The following is an 18692-nucleotide window of genomic DNA, read 5'->3' as shown; positions in this document are numbered from 1 at the left end:
CTCCATCCCCTGAGCCACCAGGACTCTAAGCATTTGTTTATAATAACAGCAAAATTTCCTTCCTATGAAAACCATCTTTCTCTCAGGTCCTCCATCACTGGGGTCATGAGAGGAACTCCGCAGGCATACTATAGTTTGTCTAGAGTAAGAACTCCCCCAGCCGTATAGGAGAGGTTTCGGTGAATATTTTCTTCGGTGTTAGCCCTGAGTGAAGAGAAGCTACCCTCCCTGACTTTGTGGCGGAGGGAGTTCTTACTGTAGACAAACCATAATTTTTATTTTGTTACATTTTCATAACAACGAGGCCAGCATTCTTCGCAACCATTCTTTCTATATACTCTTATTCCACCCTCCACAAGGAACAGATATTGACAATTTACTTTTGTGAATGTTGTGTTCTTTTCTCGCGATCCTTGTAAATATTGGAATTTCATTGATAAGGATCAAGTTTTGTTGTTTATATAATTGTTTTTAAAATTTTTAAGTGCTGTGATTTATTGTAAAAATATAAATCTGACGGCACTGAAATTTTATTTTGGTATAATTTGTGGTATTAATGTAGACAAAAGTAAATATTTATGGATAGTTGTAAATTTTAATAGAATAAAAGTTTTATGCTTTTTTTCTTTCTTTTTTTGTAATACATATAAAGTTTTTACATTTTTGGTAAGGATTCTTTCTTGCGAAGAAGTCAACATTGAATTGTGTCATTCATGTTTTCATTTCTCACTTCTGCGTGAATAAGTCAGATAGCATCTGAAAGAGAAAATATAATACATCACTCACCATCAATAAATAGCTTTCAAGAACCTAAATTCTGGGTCAGCAAAAGCGTGACCTGTATGTAACATATAATGTAATGTAAGCATATTGGGGATCACATATCAAAATATAAGTGAGGTGAAAACAAAAGCACTTTCGAAATTAGATGAAGCACTATTGAGGACGGCAGGCATAACTAAATCCGTTTGATCATCAGAAGAAATAGGGAGACGACAATTAATAGAAGCATCTTGAGATTTCATCTGGTATTTAAGCAAGTATAGATGATTGGAAGTAAGTATCTGTGCATATAATACATCATTCGAATAAAATTTCATCATTTATTCATTAGATCAAAATTAGAATAAAAATTCGATTCATTAGACTAAAATTTCATCATTCCTTCATTTATTTATTCATCATTTATTCATGCCTTCATTTTGCTAATTCACATTTAATTGTGAACAATCTGTAGCATAAGTTTCGCCACGTCATAAATTTTTGTTTAAAAAATTACCTTTTTTAATATTATTCTGTCATATTTTCAAATTATGTGGTTAATTCTCTAAATAATATCTCTGCTAGGCTTCATGTCAGACATTGCCTCTAGGGGGGACATCTATGTCTTTGCCTAAATAATTGAAATAGATAATATAAATAATTAAAATTTTGTATTTCATACTTTATATCAAAAAAAACTTTCAAATTCCTTTCTTCCTTAATGCAGGGTCTCATTGGAGATATAGATTCTTTTGACATTCAACGATTTGTCAAAGCAATCAACAATTCTGCAATAAAATCTCGCTTAGATAATCATCCAAATCAGTAAACTATATTTTAACTATCTTAAAACTTCTTTTGTAATTAGGAAACAGTTAATTCTCTAAATAATATCTCTGCTAGGTTTCATGTCAGACATTGCCTCCAAGGGGGACATCTATATCTTTGCCTAAATAATTGAAATAGATAATATAAATAATTAAAATTTTGTATTTCATACTTTATATCAAAAAAAACTGTCAAATTCCTTTCTTCCTTAATGCAGGGTCCCATTGGAGATATAGGCTCTTTTGACATTCAACGATTTGCCAAATCAATCAACAATTCTGCAATAGAATCTCGCTTAGATAATCATCCAAATCAGCAAACTATATTTTAACTATCTTAAAACTTCTTTTGTAATTAGGAAACAGTTAATTCTCTAAATAATATCTCTGCTAGGTTTCATGTCAGACATTGCCTCAAGGGGGGACATCTATAACTTTGCCTAAATAATTGAAATAGATAATATAAATAATTAAAATTTTGTATTTCATACTTTATATCAAAAAAAAACTTTCAAATTCCTTTCTTCCTCAATGCAGGGTCACATTGGAGATATAGATTCTTTTGACATTCAACGATTTGTCAAATCAATCAACAATTCTGCAATAGAATCTCGCTTAGATAATCATCCAAATCAGCAAAGTATATTTTAACTATCTTAAAACTTCTTTTGTAATTAGGAAACAGTTAATTCTCTAAATAATATCTCTGCTAGGTTTCATGTCAGACATTGCCTCCAGGGGGAACATCTATATCTTTGCCAAAATAATTGAAATAGATAATATAAATAATTAAAATTTTGTATTTCATACTTTATATCAAAAAAAAAAACTTTCAAATTCCTTTCTTCCTTAATGCAGGGTCCCATTGGAGATATAGATTCTTTTGACATTCAACGATTTGTCAAATCAATCAACAATTCTGCAATAGAATCTCGCTTAGATAATCATCCAAATCAGCAAACTATATTTTAACTATCTTAAAACTTCTTTTGTAATTAGGAAACAGTATCAGGCATGGAATAAATTAAGAACTTTATATAATTAATAACTATTTTATTATTTCAACTTATTTTTGTTTTTTTACTTAAGGGGAAAAGTGGTTAGCTGATCCACTTTTTAGATTTGGTTTTTTATCTCTTTAAAAATTATTCTTGTAGTGTGACTTTTTTTTTAATAAGACAAATCACTTACACTTATGAAAAAAATCTTGAACAGGGTCCACCTTATAGGGCGCTTTGGACAATCTAGCAAGAATATTTATTGAGAAGCAATTATTAGAGGATAAATGTCATCCAACATTAATTACATTTTTCTTCTTTAACATTTAAGAAAAATCAGTTTTGCATTTTTAGAGATTAATAAATCTTCAATTGTTAACAAATGAAAAAAGATAATTATTCAGCTTACCTTAAACTTTCAAACTGACTTTTTTAAATTTCTCAAAAAATACTTAAAGGATTATTTCTAACTTCACAGATGCTTAGTTCATAGGATTTTTTATAGATAGCAATTCGATTTAAAATATTCAGAGGATTGAGGGATAGACAATAATAGCGTTGGCTAAAAATAGCAAAACTGAAACTAACAGTCATGAATAACTGTCAAGCTCGAAAAAATAATTTCGCACATTTGATCTTCCTTAGAGCGTTCGCTCTTCAATAAGGTGAACCAGGATCGAATCCCAGCGATGGCTGGTCGATACGAATTCAGCATCCTGCTTGTACCGACCACAGTGCTGACGAAAAATATCCTCAGTGGCAGACGGATGATGGGTTAGGGTCCCCTTGCAGTCAGGCCAACCGTGACTGGTTCTCGTGGTCTTCCTCTTCAAGTATCACAAATGCGGGTTAGTTCCAACAAAAAGTCCCCCACGAAGGCTAATTTCTCCCAATACTTGATCCAGGAGATCCCTTGTCTTCTGGATTGGGTTCAAAATTACAAGGCTACGGAGTTGAACATTAGCATTCGTAAACCCAAAATTTTGTCGGTTGTTCAACAACGATTGTAAAATAAAATGTGCTCTTCATAAGAGTTGGCTCAGGTAATAGAGCCCCCGCCTCCCAATGAGATGACTCAGGTTCTAATCTCAGAGACGGCTAGTCAATATTAATTCTGAACGCGACTAGCTCTGATCACAGTGCTGACGAAAAATATCCTCAGTGGCACCCAAATTATGTGTCATGTTTAAGATTGTAAAAAGCTAAAATGTGTATACTGCATGAAGCACCATTAAAGGTAAAATCTTCCAAACAAATGATTTTTCAAGTTTGTACTCATTCAGATCTTAGAGAAACAGTTATTTATAGTTGAAATTTCTTTAATTTACAAATCAATTATTGATAAATTCTTGAATATGAATGGAAAATCAATTTTCAGTCTACTTATTTTGTATTTTATATTTTAGTACAGACATAATTATCAGATTATGATACCGATAATTTATCAGATTTTTTTGTAACTATTAGAGTGTTTTTTATGATAAAAAGAGTTAAATAAGAGTTAATTAAAGAGTTGATTAAAGAGTTAAATAATAATGCGACATTTCATGTTCTGGGGAGTTACCGAAAAATTATCAAAACATAGGAAAAATTTAAGTGACTAATTTTCATAAGCATGTTATTGGTGTTGAAACAATAAAATCAACATATTATAAAAAACAGAAAATCGTGCTTGATATTTTAGTGATATATTATATAAAATTTTACAACTGATTTCCCAGATTTATGTTCTCAGTACAGTGTTCAAGTGATTATAATAAAAATTAAGCTTTGTACGAATTCTGTAGCATTTATATTTTACAAATGTCTTATAAAAATATGAAGTTACACATTTCTTGTTGTAAATGTAGATAATGCTGAATAAATTTATTTGGAAATCTGAACTTCATTTCTGTATGCTGAACTGTTTTTAAACGCAATGCATTTACTTTAACTAGCACTTATTTTGTTTTGATGTAACTTGTGAAACATAGAAGAACGCTAACTGCAGTTCTTAATTAGTTTGAAAGTCCACTTTTTTTGCATCTAGGCGAGTATATTTAAGGTTGTACTTAAAAGGTTTCTGCATCGAAAATAAAATTAAAACGAAATGTATACCCTTACGATAAGCATAGAATTTCTATTACTTTCTATTACATTTTGATTATTTTCTCTCCTACCGTTTTCTGCTTTGATTTTTAAGATAAGGCATTTTTATATGTACGTATCTATGAATATGGGGGCAAAATAACGAAGAACCACGCTATTTACAACGATGACAGTTTTGTATTAATCAATCTGCTCCTTATTTTCTAGATATTCAACAAGTTTTAGGAATTTCCGACAAATAACAGCGGAATGCAAAATTCTTATTGCTTTATGTAAATCTCAATATTTTTTTCATCAGACCAAAAACACTTTTCTGAACAAATTGAGATCTAAGTCCACCCGATAGATCAACCAAAATAGAAATTCTTAAAAGATATATAACCGAACTGCACGCAGTTATATAATACATTATTTTAAATTACTCCTTTCTAAATCATAATTTTTTACAGTTCTGAGGTAGGTAGGTACTTTTTTACGTCGCACTAGAGCTGCACAATAGGCTATTTACGACTGTCTGGGAAACATCCCTGAGGATGATCCGAAGAAAGCCCATCGTAATTTTGATCCTCTGCAGAGGGGATGGCTCCTCTGCTTTGGCAGCCCGGCGTCGAGCACTTTACGATAAAACAGTTTAAAGAGAGCCGATACCGCGCACCCTCGGTTCCTACGGAGACTGGTCAAAGTGGTCACCCACCCGCTTACTAACCGCAGCCAGTGATGTTTGACTTCGGTGTTGTGCTGGGAACCGTGTCTTTATGATCAGTCCACTGCGGGTCTTATATTTCTAAATTGCTACTGTTTAATAATTTTTACATTTATTTCACACTTACTTACTAAAACAGATTTTAGTACATATTTTTGTTTGACGTTGTACGCAAATAAATAAAAATTTTCGAACATCACCCAACCATGCCCAATAAGTCTGTTTTCCAAAGTTTTTTTAACAGCTACGGTAGGAATGCCACGAAGTTTTGAAGCAAGTCAGTCGACAGCTCCCGGTTACTAATCTCTCCAAACTTCTGCACCACAATCAATAAGAGGACATTTATCCAGGTTAGATTTAATGTGCATCTGCTGCATAGACACATCAATTGCTTAGTCAGTGTTCAGCAAACTACCCCTAGTTTTACAACATCTGTGTGAGCGATACATTAACCGACTGCACATCCGGGGCCTTAGAAAACTTAAGCATAATTTTTAGGCCCCAAAATTTCTTTTAGCTTACGACATCGACCTGCATTGTGCCCGGGCTGAGCTCGTCTCCTTATTAATGTGTTGGAAGAGCTGGGATGATTAAAAAGAAAACTTTTGAAATCTGGAACTTATAGTTATAGGAAATAAAAAATAGATTTTGGAGCATTTGGTGTCCCGATTTGGTCCAGATTTGGAGCATTTGGTTGGATCAGAGAACTGGCCTTGCATCAGAAGGGTTCTGGGTTCGAATTTCGGGCAAGGCATGGATGTTCTTTCATTCTCTATACTATCTGTCTCTAATGTGGGAGCAACGTTGGCCCACTTAATAGGGTGCCCCTGGAAAAGTGGCCAACAAATCTGCCCCTCAGATGTCTGTATGACGTAGGTCATTCCCCTGGCGGGCATTGGAAAAAAACATTTGGTGTCACAGGAAATGTTATCTACCATCTAAGAATTTTTAGGGATTTAACATAAAAATTTGGTAGGTGTTTCCAGATAGGGTTACAAACTACACCATCCTGCAATAATGAAATCAGCTTCACTTTAAACTTTCAGTTTTTGACATTTCTTAAATTTATCAAAAAATATTTAAAGGATTAATTTGTAACTTTAGAGATGTTTAGTTCATGATAATTTTCATGCTTAGCAATAAGATTTAAGGCTTAGAGGGGTTTGGAAGACTTACAATAAAATACGAAAGAAAACAAGTGTTTTTGAATGCCCTACGCCAGAAAATCAAGCAAAAAACTTGTATCGATAACTTAAGTAGTTATTTTAATAACTGCATAAAGTTTCGTAAACCTGGAATAAATATTCATAGAAACATGGACATTTTAATAAAGAAAATTATGTTTTCGCCTACGATTCTTTGCTATAACTTCATAAATATACAATCGGATTAAAAAAACTTTTGGAGAAATTTAAGATTGAGCTGATTCGAAATTTTAACCAAAATTTGTTAAAAACTGAGCAAGATATAGATATTTAAGCTAGTTCCTTTATACTGCGCAATTTTAAAAAGGTGACTGACAAATTAATCTAAATAGTACTGGAACCATATCACGTCCGGGTCAGTCAAGTACGTTCATTTTATCGGAAAAGTTAGCAGATATGGAAAGCATCTTTATAAAAAAAGTTTCAGGTGAAGTTGAAAATGTTTAGACTTGACCACCACTATATTTTAAGAATAACCTCACTTGCATATTTTCTAATCGCAAAATAAATCTTAATATTATTAACATATTATGGAGAGAACATGTGTCTTGTTTTTCTAAGGTAAATTCTGAGATTAAGCAAGAATGCCAATATTTTAAGGATTTATACCAACGCTATAGCACGAGATGACTTGCATATAATGGCGTTTTATATGAACTTTTGAATTATTTAAAAGTAAAATTTGGCAAATAACTTGAAATTTAAATTAGAAATAACTAAGAATCATCCATTAAAGAGAAAATTTGCCTACAAAAGGAGAATTCAAAAAAAAATTTACTATGCCCTTAACAATGGCGTCATATGGGTAACGGTTAAGGCAAGTTTAGAGGAAAAACAACGTCACACGAAATTTTTTCCTCTCCTATAAACAATGTTATCAATATCAAAACATTTTATCATTCTAACCAAACATTTTTTGTTTGGAAACTAATGGCACATTGACCTAACGGAGTAATATTTTTGGTTAAGATCAGTGAGAATGTGTCAGGTATTATGATCTGCGATTTTCTTTTACGAGGACTGTTTTTTATGTAAGGGCCGTTTTAAAATAAAAACCAAACGAAAGAAAATTTTCAAGTAGAAAATTTTTTTCAGCTTCCACATAAATTTTTCTTTTTTTTTCAGCATAGTTTACAAGTTTGTTTAAACACTTATCATACCTAACAACTAGAATTAAAATACCCTCTTCATACTAACTTGCCTCCTGCTCCGTTTACCAAGTAGTCACGGACGTTTTCACGTATTGGTCATCGCTGTAGTGATTGCATTCAAAATGATATTTCAACTATCGGAAACGATGAAAAATCACTCAGTGCAAGCTTTCAGCTGTAGGGACCATACATTACCTTTGGGAGAAAAAAAATCTATTTTTATTTTCGTTCATTATAAAATATAAGGAACTTAATCAAAACATAATATATAGTTTTTAATCCGCCATGTGCTAACCTCGGACCTTTATTTCAAAAATATTACAAGCATGTAGAACTATATGCTTATAAATGTTCACCTTTTTTTTAGCAACATGGAGCTATTGTTTATTTCTAAAGCACTGTCTCTGTTTCGAATGTTATGATTAACTGAAATTTGAAATTTCTAATATTAGCCACCACTTTTAATTTCAAAAAGTCTCAAGCGAATCATTTTAGATCAATATAAAGGTATTTATATCAATTATATTATATGATACAAACGAGCGTCTTAATTTTGCAAAATAAATACTTAAAATATACCTTTCAATAGCACCGGAATTTTCTTAATTTAAAAAGTTATCTTTTCTAGCAAAGTGAATGCATTAATGCTTTAATTAAGAAACAATTCTACCGCTACATATAAATAATTTAAGAACATGCATTTATAAAAGGTTAGATAGGTAAATGGTTCTCAAAATGTGATTTATCAGAAAACTATTATTGGATTTAACATTATCGAACTCTAGTTCACTATTACTAGATAAAATATTTTGTACAGGCAAAGGATGTACTTGAAATGAAACAATTGTATTCTTAATATTTTTCGAAAAAAGACTTTTTTGAAAACATCGATTTCTACTGATTTCACCTTATGTGGATGAGATGCAATTTAACAAAGGCTGCTTGGGAAATTTTTAAATGTTTTGGATCAAAAGTAGTCTACATATAATGAACAACTATGTATAAATTTATTGCAAATATTTGTTTATACCAAGTGGATATTTCTTTTCTTTAAAGAACCATTTAGCTATTAAAAAGTGCTGAGTATTTCGTTTATTGTTACAGATTCATATGCTGGCTTGTGTGCGCATCAATAAACAACTTGTAATCCCTTGTCAATTTAGAGAACAGATAGCACAAATTTAAATAACTAACTTTAGATCCAAAAGTAAATATTTACAACATTAATATAATATTGCAAACAAAACTTGAAGAAAGAAAATGCTTATGATGCAGTGCTGCCAACTATTATGCTTCTTTTCGCTAAATATTATATAGAATGGTAGGCAATTAAAAACTAAAACTTTCAGAATTTTTGGTAGCTTTGCCAACATTTTATCACCACGGGAGAGCAGAAACAAAATGGTGGTTTCGTACAAAATTTAGAATAATCTACACATAAATAATTTAAATAATTGAAAAATAATTTAAAATAAATTTGCAAAACAAGGAATAATACATATCAATCACTCTAAGAAATTTATCTCAAGAAGCGAAGAAAGTTCACAGTCCTGATAAAGTAACCCTAAGGCTATCTTTTTCTAATAGGAGTATTTTTAAATAAGGATCAATAAAGTAAGAGGTACGAGGCAAAAAGAGGTTAAAAGGACGGATCCTCTTTTTTTTCTTTAAAAACGATAAAATGTCGTAAAATTATTGCTTCATTAGAATATTTCTTCTAGAGGAAAGTAAAGCAAAACACATGGTAATTGAAGTCAGTAAAAAAATTCCTTTTTTTGTTTTCTTGTAAAACGACTAGATTATAAACAAGACTATTAACAATCAAAAAAGAAGAATAAGATTGACTCAACATTGGAAGACTTATTTTGTGAATGATATTTTCCTCATATCAGCTAATATTAATAATCTAAATAGAAAAACTGAAGTCTAACAATTATGCTTGGAAAATTGGCCTTCATTAGTTAATAGTAAAACAAAAATGATGAGAATAAATGCAAAACCCAACAGAAACATAAAAATCAACTCCTAATTTTTTTTTTTTTTTAATTTTGTACCGTCCACAAAAGATGTCTGGCTTGAAGAAAAGGGTTCATGGACAAGGAGAAGGAAGAGGATAATAGGAAGTGTGACAACACATCAACTGGCGACTAACAAAACTATCCTGACATAGAAGTTACTTTAAAGTGATAGTAAAGACATAGTGATTAAAGTGATAGTAAAGGCACGGATACTTTAAAATTAGATTTGTGGGAGCTAGAAAATAAAAAGAAAAAAGTTCATCGGAAAGTAAATTATGTCTTTCTTTTTTTTCCCTAATTGATTAGTGTTAAAAATTAAGATAGTGTATTGAGCTTTTAATTGTGTTCTACTTAATGGCATGGTTAGTTAATCTGAACAGCTAACACTTTTATAGGACATGATTTTTTTTCAATGTGGTGGGACTAAATTGTTAAAATTTTTGGAATCTTATGCCTGTAAAGCGGGAACGAGCATTTTAAGAAATGAAACTGCAGTCGGACTTCTATGTAACGAACTTCCATTCTGCAAACTTCTCTGCTTTGCGATTTTTTTCGAGAAACCAAGAACATTTTGGAAATTTCTTAGTAAAATGGCTTCCAAATAGTGAAGTGAATTTTCTATTTAACGAGCTTTTCGTTGAGATTCACTTTCCCTATTGCCCAAAATATTTCAGAACATTTAAAACTTGTTGGCGCATTTAAGGGGGAAATGACCTTGAATTGTTTTTCGAAGTCACTTAGCCTTTAGAAAAAGCTGCAAAATCTCTTTCTCCTTTTTTTTTTTTTTTTTTTTTTTTTGCATTTCAAACGAAAAACTCAGACAAAATTAACAAATTTTATCAGTAGCGGTTAAACTTAACGTAACATATGTTTAAAATTACTTTCATAATAAATGCAGCTGTAATTTTATACATAAATTTAGCTTTTTTTTAGTTGAAAATGTATGTAGCATGATAGTGTAACACTGGATAATGTTTTGCTCCATTCTTGCTTTCCATGCAGATTTCTTTTATAGTTAAGATTTCTAAAATAAATAGTAGATACTAGTTTACAAGATAAAGGTACACCGAAGAGCCATTACATTATGACCACCCTCCATCTATAACAATGGGCTCGCCCAGGTTTTCATGGTTTCTCGCCCAGAAACAATGTTTTCATGGGGCACATTAGGACCCATAATCCTCATGGAACAATCCCTGACGTCTGTAAACAACTTGAACATAGTTGCAAACCAGGTTCACCCATTCATGGCGACAGTTTTTCCTGCGGGGGATGGTGTTTACCAACAGGATAATGCACCATGTCATAAGGGTCGAATCGTCATGGATTGATTCGAGGAATATTCCAGTGACTTTCAAGTCATGTCTTGGCCCCCAAATTCAACTGACTTTATTCCAATAGAGCATTTGTGGCCCTACTTGGAAAACCAAATTCGTGCTGCCACGCTACCCCCTCGCAATGTGAGGGAATAGCAGGACCAGTTGATGAGCGTTTGGTACCAGATGCCTCAGTCTACCTATCATCACCTTGTGGAATCAATGCCACGGTGGGTGCTAGCAGTTTTAAGGACTAAAGGTGGTCCTACATGCTATTAGCAGGGTGGTCATAATGTAATGGCTCTTCGGTGTATATCAATTGCTATTTTAATTATGTCTAGTGTTTACGAATTTATGACCAGTTTTGCGTTGTTTCAGTATTTCAAAAGGTATTTTTCTATTTAACGAATGTTCTATGTAACGAACTCATTATCGGGGTTAAGCGACTTCGTTATATAGAGGTCCGTTGATTGTATATATGAAATAAAAGAAGAGTTAATAAAGGTCTACACCCTCAGCAACAGGCTCTTCAGAAGAAATCATTCCCTGAGAGTGTTAATACATATAATATGGAATAATCAATCAGGTAGATAGAGAAGCCTTTTTTATTTATTTATTTATTTATTATTATTATTATTANGTTCCATCAAAAAAGTCCTCCACGAAGGCAAATTTCTCCCAATACTCGATCCAAGAGTTTCCTTATCTTCTGAATTGGGTTCAAAATTACAAGGCTACGTGGTCGAAAATTAGTAGTCGTAAACCCAAAAATTGAGTCTGCTGTTCAACGACGATTATAAATATAATGCTTTGTATTTATTAAATAAGATTTACTTATTTATCTTTTATTCAGTACCAAGGTACAAATCCTTGCATCCCAAAACACATCATAGTGTTATACCTTGAGGTACTTTGCAAGGATGTAAAAAATAATTCATTTATCCCTTATAAAATATCGTATTTTTATTTTTAAGTTGTCATAGATTCTTTAAGTGGTAAGCAATAACCGATTGCTTACACATATCTACTATAATCCTTACCCAAGTAAAAATAAAAATCTTTGTTTTCAAACTGTTCCAAGGTTCGGTACAACGCTTCCCCCTATTTGTTTATACAGTTTTAGTTATTTATAGTTTGTTCTAGAAAATCCTAAAGATTAAGAATTATAAAAAAATAGATAAGTAAGAATTTTTAATCTAATTTTTCATATACCATATAGGAAGCTATTATACTAAAAATAAGTTATCAACTCTTGTTTTTAAATTATACTTTAAATAACAAAGTTAAGCTAAAATCATAAAATATGAATAAATCCAAAAAAAATAAAAAAAATTTTTTTTTGGCCATCAGTTGTAAAAGTCATAAGGGATTTCATAATTGCTTGCAACTTGTAATCCTGTAGAAATTAGAAAAACATTTTGAATCTGAACACGTTTTTAGATTAAAGAAAAATACGTGAAATGATAATTAAGATATGTAGCTAATTTCTCTGAATCTGTCTCTAGTCTTGACCGAAACATTTAGTTCATAAAACTGGTACTTAATATTCTAGGAGCAAAAAATTTCATTTCGCAAATACACTGTTTTCGGTCTTCCTGATCGTTTAAAGAAAGTGACAGAATAAACGGTGCATAAGAAAATTCATAATGTTTTGCATGACTAATGACTTTAGATAGCAGATTTCGCACTACTAGTGCGAATCACTATCTAAAGTCATCAGTCAGTAGTCATTGGTAGTTTTACTATTAGTAGTTTTACTATTTATCGTATTATGCTATAATACGATAAATTTAAGGATTTTCATTTTATAAATGTACTTAATAAGGGATTAATTTTTTTTTCTTTCAAAATATTACACGTTATAAAATGAAATTATACATCATAATGCTTAAAAAATTTCGCATAAATGATGTTTTTAATGTCATTATCCCTTACAGTGAAATACAAATTTGTGAAATTTCGTTTCTATAAAAAGTGCACTATTTTCAGAACCAAATGATTAACAAAAATATTTTTTCTGGTCATTTAAAGTAAGAGTTACAAAAAAAGTTACTATCCATGAAAAATTACAAAATTTTTACGTAATTCATAACTTAAAGACGTTTAAGTAACTAGACAAAAACTAAAAGAATTAAGACTTTTTTTAACTATATGAATGATATATAAAACTTAAACGAAAACATAATTATCACATCCATGATATTTATATTTGAAATAATTTTAAACTAGGTATTTTCTTGATAATTAAAATAGTTTTAAGTTAAATTTATGAAAAAAAATATTAGCATTTTGTAAGTTAAAATATATATAACGTCAGTAAAGTTAGTTAAAAAAGAGAATATAATATTATATTATATTATATTATATTTCCAAGTTTTGCCACTTTTCAAGTAAAATCTATTAAAAATAGCTGAAGTGGAAGCAAAATGTTTTAGTTTGACATTGTTTCTGAAGCGATATATTCGATTCAACATTATATTCACTACAATGACATACAAATAATTTAAAGTTACGTGTATATAGAAATTATAGATAAGAGCCTCTTCCAGTTGCAGAATGCGGTAAATAAAACTAAGTTCATACATTGAACACATTATTCAACATTATACACACATAAGTGCACAATATTCCTGGACTACCAGGAAATAATGGAGGTAGAAATGCAACAACACCTAAGCCTGAACAGAGGATTACAATACACAGTCAAAAAGTGCAGAGTTTAACATCCATTTACCATATAACTTTACGAACACAGCCTATTTTTCAAGTTAAACGGTAAAGTTCCGTAAATTTACGTTATTAGTGTAAAACTGTAACCTACTGGATTGTTCTTACGGGCAGAGTTCTTTAATACATGAAGGAAATTAATTCTTCAACCAATAGGTTTTTTCACAGTCAAAGTCTTTCAAAAGAAAGCTTGTCAGTTGGGTCACGAGAAAAAAAATTGTGTTAAATTTGGATTATTATAGGATCTGCTCTCTGCTTTGTGACACTCATCAACGCTAAACATTTCTACACGATATTATATGGTTTGATTTACGAGCATAGCTCGCTACCAAAATGGGCCCATTTAGAATCTGACTTAATGTAATTTCTTAATTAGTTAGATCATCTATAAAAACATAAATGTTTTTATTTTTTTTATTTTTTAGAGCTAAAATTGCGAATTCATCCACAAGTTGAAAATAATAATAATATGTACAAATCCTATTTAAATCAACATTGATTACACGACGAAGAGAAAATTGCAGACACTTCAGCAAAAAAAAATAATTACAGATGCTTAACAGATGACGAATGTTAATCATTACCTAATATGAATATTTAAAATCAAGAATCAGCACTAAGTAAATCAGCTCTAACCATAACTTGATAAAAAAAATAAACTTAAGGAAAATACTAAGCTGAGTGACGTCACGATTGAACGTCATTATGAACGTTAAAACAATCGAAACTCATTGGGAATGACTTATTCACTAAGGACTGCCCCCCCCCACAAAAAAGGAGCTATGCATCTTTTAACCTACAAATTTAAAAAAAAAATTTCATTTCTTATTTAGAATTAGGTGTTCAGGATGGTACATAACACCTACGAATTGCCTAAACAAATATAGCCAATTAACATTCAACAACTTCAATAGAACTTAAACAATTTTTAACTTTAATATTACTATCATATAGTCAATCAACATTTAACAACTTTAATTTTGATGAAAATATTTGACGGTTAAGAAGGCCTCAAATTCTCCATAAAAAAATAATAAGTCCGCATTATGCATGTTAAAAAAACTCTCAAATATTTCTATGCTGCTTTACACTTATCAGTTATTGAGCGTTAGACTCAACACGATATTATTTCTGTGAAAAAGAAAAATACAGAAGAGCATTGTTTTTTTTTCTTGTAAAGTTTAGAACTTGTTTAAAAGTAAAAGAAGTCTGTGATTAATGCTGACCACGTACCACAATCACACGGTCAGTCTCGCAGTATAGGCAAATTGTTGATCTTGTATTTCATTTCACTGACGGTGTTCATTCTTTTACTAGGGTTCTTTTACGTAACAATCCTTATTGTATCGGCAATGCTTATTTTACAGGCTGATCTATATTTGCTACGACGTAATTTTACGTCGTAGCAAATATAGATCAGCCTGTAGTTTAAGGTTCAAATACTTTTTACAAACTTCATCTGGAGTCTCTTCTACCGGAGTTTTTCTACTATTCCCTTAGATTGTTTTACAGGGTACGGCAAACAATCACCTTCTATGATGCAAATGCAAATTAAAACAATGTATATTCATCATCATCAATGGCTTGACAGCACACGGTAGGCTTTGAACCTCTCTAAAAGTTTTTTCCTGGCTAACCTTTTTCCTGCTAGTGTTTTCCAGTTTTTAGTTTTTAAGACCAAAAGGTTTTTTTTTAGGCCAACTATCCATCTCAAATTCGGCCTGCTTCTTTTCGTTTGCCAACTGGTCTGGCATTGAAAACTCTTTTTGCGGTACGATCTTCGTCCATTCTGTAAGACTCAAAAACTAACTAACTTAAGGACAATGCTTTTTTAAAAATTAAGGATGGTGACAAATTGCTTAATAATTTATTCACTAAAAAACTCTTAAAATACATCCATATTAAAAAATTCAATCCAATCAGACTATTTTAAGAGAAAATTAGAAAGTTATGCGAGGAAAATGATGCTGCTTACAACTTTTGATTTAAAAAGCACGGTCCTAACTTTTGACGTCCAAAATGATTATAGATTGTTCTACTAAAATTGTTTCTAAATCTTTCGGATTTTTCGGAACATTTTACTTTAATATTTAAAGTTAAAGCAAACGTTTGATTTCCTATTTAATTCTTAGATTTATAAATTTAATTTGGAATAATTTCTATCTCCTCCCCCTTTAAATATGTAAAAAAGAAACGTAGCAGCCAATTTATGCGATTTTTGCCAAAGATGTTTTGTAGTGCAGAGAAAAGCATTATGATGTTTTGTAGAAAATCATTAAAAATCAGAATAATCAGAAATCATTTGCTACACGTTCAATTTTGCCTGGTTTTTGGCACTTACTTATTAGACATTATTTTCAGAGTTCTTATACATGTTTTTTTTTAAATTCGTCATTAAAATATTTTTTATAAATTTTTTAATTACAGAGTAATATAAAGCCAGAAATTGACTGACACTAGAAAATATATTTTGCAAAAAGTGTTAACGTTTTCCAAAGATAAAGCTCACGGGTATGTACGTTGTGAAAAAAAATGGACCACCCTGAGAAACTTTTTATTTACTAAACTGATCTTCGCGTTCTAGGACTCAAACTTAATGGCTCGAGCGGGTGACCTCGAATATGCTAATTAATTATCTCAGACAATAATTTAAGTTACGAAATCAGACACAAAAGTGCACTTTCTCTGAATAAACATACTCTTTTATCAACAGGTTTGGATTTCTGAACCCCAAACTATAGAAATTTTAGACCCCTTAATATTTGTGTACATTGCTATATCTCGAGAATTAGTGCAGCGAATTGAAAAATTTTTGATGACACATATATATAATTCGTTTATCCAAAGATATACCATGTAAAAAGTAAATTTTAGGAAATATTTATTATTTTTTAATTATTTTATTTAAAAATAGTTGAGAAACTTTTGAATTGTAAGAGTTTACGTCATTTTATAATATCTAATTTTACATGGCGAGAGGCAAAATTTGAGCATAATTGGATAAAAAATTCTTGAGAAATCGAATTTTAAATATACGACTTCTTTAAAATTCAATTTCTCAGGAGCTATTCAACCGACTGAGCACAAATGTTTTATTTTGCAAAAGAAAATTGCATACTCTACAATTCAACATTTCTTCGACTATTATTTAATAAAATAATAAAAAATATTTACTAAGATTTATTTTTTGCATAGAATTATCTTTGGGTAAATCAATTTTATAACTGTGTGCGAAGATGTTTCAAAGCGCTTCAAAAGTTCTTTAGATCTGGCGATATACGCAAAAAGTAACATTAACGTTAAGGGGTCCAAAGATTGGATCCCTCCCCTGACTAAACTATGGGAACCATTTTTTACAGATTGCGGCAACCCCCTATAATTTGGACATCAGAAATCCGAATCCGTTTAAAAAAAGGGTACTTATATTCTGAGAAATTGCGTTTTTGTGTCTGATGTCGTAACTTAAAATAACGTCTGCAGTAATTAATTAGCATACTTGAGGTGATCCTCTTGAACCATTAAGAATAAGTACTTGAAAATCCCATCAAAAGTTATTCAGAGTGGTCCGTTTTGGCGTACTATACATATGAATCCTCCATAGATAGAATGCAAATTATAATTTTTCCCCAAGTTTCAATTCTTTGGCATTTGGAAAAATAGAGCAAAAATGACCTTCTATTTAAGCAAATCAACTTACTGATGTTTAAATACTACCCATATTATAGAGATCACAGATTAATCTTTATTTTGAACATGGAAAATTCTAAGGCAGATTTTGATAGTGTCTAAATTTTCGTGACCTTTATTTCAAATTCGACGATTTTGGAGGATTTTAACAAATTTTTAAGATTTGATTTTTCTAAAGAATCCAAAATTGTTTAGTAGGAATTAACTTTTAAAAAGAAGTGGTAATTAACAGAACAACGACGAAGGATTTTTATTTGAGTTTCTCATAGGTGGAACGACACTCTGATATCGAAATTCGAATATTTTGCTAAATCAAAATCAGCTCATAAAGAAAATAATTTTTACATTTGTTAGAAGTTCACAATTAATCAATTCATATTCTAGCAAAGTATAAGAAGAACTATAAAAAATAAAGATTATATTCGTTTTCTAATCTTGAAAAGATTCATATTATTATATAAGAATATTTTTGTCCCTGAAATAAAGCATTTCGTCACGAATATTTATCATTCACTTCTATTTTGTGGTTGTGCTAATTTACATATTAAGCCACATATTTTTTTTCCTCTTAGAACTAAACACTAATAATACTTTTTTCCGCTTAATTTTTATATCATTGACAATTCAAACTCTTGTTTCGTATTGATGAAGAAAAAATTGAAAATATATGTTTTCAGCTTTCTATACTTTTCTAGGATGACAAGAAAAATTAGGAAGAAAAATTAAATTTGGGCCATAAAAAAATATTACTTGGGTTATGGGTTTTTCGAGACTTGACACAAGTCTAAATTTTCCTCCGTATTTCATTATGACTATTTTCAAATAATTCATAGTGTTTCTATTTATTTGCTTATCATGGATACAAAATATTTAATTTCATAAAGTTTTGGAATTTTTTTAAGTTTCTGCACCAAGGATGCACGACTATTTTCGGATAACAAAAACTTGAAAATACTATCTTGCTAGTTAAAAAAAGCATGATCATGAGGAGTGAATTTAGATTGTATTTGAAAGTAATAAAAATGAATAATTTATGCATGTATGACCTTCTTTTTTCCTACCTTGGGTGAGGGTAATAAAAATTTATTAATTAATTGTTTTATATTATTTTATTTAATAGTTTTATATTATTTTATTTAATTGTTTTATATTAATGTACATACATACATTTAATAACTATTACCTTTTTGTGATTTTTCCATAATTTTGA

At 30.5% G+C, this 18692-nt stretch overlaps 1 long non-coding RNA gene across 1 annotated transcript in view; it reads right to left on the bottom strand.

Annotated features, from left to right (window-relative positions):
* Positions 1 to 514: 514 nt before the first annotated feature.
* The window catches only part of LOC107443632 (uncharacterized), a 44696-nt gene continuing 26518 nt past the window's right edge, over positions 515 to 18692 (bottom strand). The window contains exons 2-3 of the long non-coding RNA XR_001584008.4: positions 7781 to 7929; positions 515 to 756 (exon numbers count right to left, since the gene is read on the bottom strand). This is a non-coding gene — a long non-coding RNA (uncharacterized lncRNA). The remainder of the gene's footprint in view (positions 757 to 7780; positions 7930 to 18692) is intronic.

The sequence above is a fragment of the Parasteatoda tepidariorum genome, chromosome X2, assembly GCF_043381705.1.
Source record: "Parasteatoda tepidariorum isolate YZ-2023 chromosome X2, CAS_Ptep_4.0, whole genome shotgun sequence".
Classification (NCBI taxonomy): domain Eukaryota; kingdom Metazoa; phylum Arthropoda; class Arachnida; order Araneae; family Theridiidae; genus Parasteatoda; species Parasteatoda tepidariorum.
The sequence above is the reverse complement of the archived record's forward strand: the minus strand, read 5'-3'. Positions and strand labels throughout refer to the sequence as shown.